Genomic DNA, 2,133 nt, shown 5'->3' with positions numbered 1-2,133 from the left:
ATTCCTGTAAACTCCCAGTGGAGAATAGGGCCGCAACAACACCTCGCCAATGGAAGGTGTTGTTGCAGTTACTTGTAGCAGGTTAGTTTTTACGGGGTGGAGTTGCTAGCCCCACGCCCAACACTCCTCCTTTCTCATCCTGGACTTGGGACCAGGCAAAGGCGGAGGTTGGCATGTTTGGTGTGAAGGGGATTCGAACCCGAGACCCTCAGATTACGAGTCGAGCGCCCTAACCACCTGGTCATAGGAGTCATTATTTTATTTTAATATGTACTAGATTAGAGCTGAAAAAATGCATAAGCCGTTTTAATAATTTTGCAAAAAAAAGGACTACCGGTAGGAAGGTGAATTTAAGAGATCACTATACATATATCTAAATGAAGAATTATTTACAACTTCAATGTGTGAGAATAGCCACACAGGAACTGAGAGTGGTTAATGTAATTTAGAGGAACAACGCCGTTTTGTTTGGACTCGTGCATAGCTACGTTGAAATTAATCCCGACTTTCAATGCATGATGGAATGGGCGTCGGAGTGAGTTATATACGTTGAAAACATAAATGCTTTTAAAATGTAAGCCGGTTTGTAACAGAAAAAAATATTTTATAGATTGCTACAAAAATAAAAAAGGTACCGATTTTACTCATGAATGATGTAAATTTGTTTGATTGTAATTAGCACAAATCTATACAATGGGCTATCTGTGTTCTGCCTACCACGGGTGTCGAAACCTAGTTTCTAGGGTTGTAAATCCGCAGACATACCGTTGCGCCGCTGGGGGCTAGTTATGTCAAATAACGATTTTTTGAAAACTGTAAATAAATAGGTTGCAGTTTCAAATAAAGGTTTTATTTTTATTATAAAAGCTTGTTAAAGCAGAAGACATGCGCACAGATCATGAATTCAGAGAAGATTCAAGTAACTAATTGAATAACCTATAAGGAAGGTTAATCATACTTCATAAGAACCATTTACTGCTCTCACATTTCATCGCAGATGTGAACCATTCTGAAACGGGCAACAGTGGAATGTACTCAGAGAAAAAGTCGCATCTCTTTTAGAGGAAGTAAGGTTTGTGACATCCTCATCTACAAAGTGTAAGCTATGGTTACGAAAGAGAACCTTCCGACACGGAAAATCATTATCATCAAGCTGGGCATATCTGGTAATGTTAACAATATAATAACCATGATCCTTTGATGGAACACGATCGACGACGAAGGAAGTGGTTCTATGGGCAGTACAAGAACTGGAACATCGTTATTAAAAGGTGAGGTTTAGTCTCAGTAAAGTATGATGGTTTCTTCCATTATATTTTAATTACTTGTGAAAATTCTATTTTGTGTTCATGCAAGGGTAATATTTGACGTAACACAAAACTTAAAATCCTGTTTTCTGTTGAGTTTGATATATTTTTTTCCGGTTTAAATGTTTACTTTTGCTCGATTTCACAATAATTTTATAGAGCAACAAAGAAGAGTAAATTACGAAATGACAACCGAAAATATAGGTATATAAACATCGTTAACATGTTGCATTCTTAAGCTGTAGAAAGTTCTATCTTGCTAACACATCGTGTCTGCTTAACCTGTATTAGACTACAGGTTCCAAGATTCTTAAAAAAAAAAGCTTAGACATGTACAGTATTGAGACGTTCTTATTTTCTGTTATTAGGTTTGACCAGTCTAATCTCATCTTTTCGTGTCACAATACAATATGTCAGGTCCTCCGGTGGGACAGCGGTAAATTTATGGACTTACAACGCTAAAATCTGGTCTCCGACTCCTCGTGGTAGACACAGTGGACAGTCTAATGTGACTTTGCTCTACAACAAACAATATGTCAGGTCCTCCGGTGGGACAACGGTAAATTTATGGACTTACAACGCTAAAATCTGGTCTCCGACTCCTCGTGCTAGACACAGTGGACAGTCTAGTGTGACTTTGCGCTACAACAAACAATATATCAGGTCCTCCGGTTGGACAGCGGTAAATTTATGGACTCACAACGCTAAAATCTGGGCTCCGACTCCTCGTGCTAGACACAGTGGACAGTCTAGTATGACTTTGCTCTACAACAAACAATATGTCAGGTCCTCCGGTTGGACAGCGGTAAATTTATGGACTCACAAC

This window comes from Limulus polyphemus, unplaced genomic scaffold (genome assembly GCF_000517525.1).
Source record: "Limulus polyphemus unplaced genomic scaffold, Limulus_polyphemus-2.1.2 Scaffold758, whole genome shotgun sequence".
NCBI lineage: Eukaryota > Metazoa > Arthropoda > Merostomata > Xiphosura > Limulidae > Limulus > Limulus polyphemus.
The sequence above is the reverse complement of the archived record's forward strand: the minus strand, read 5'-3'. Positions refer to the sequence as shown.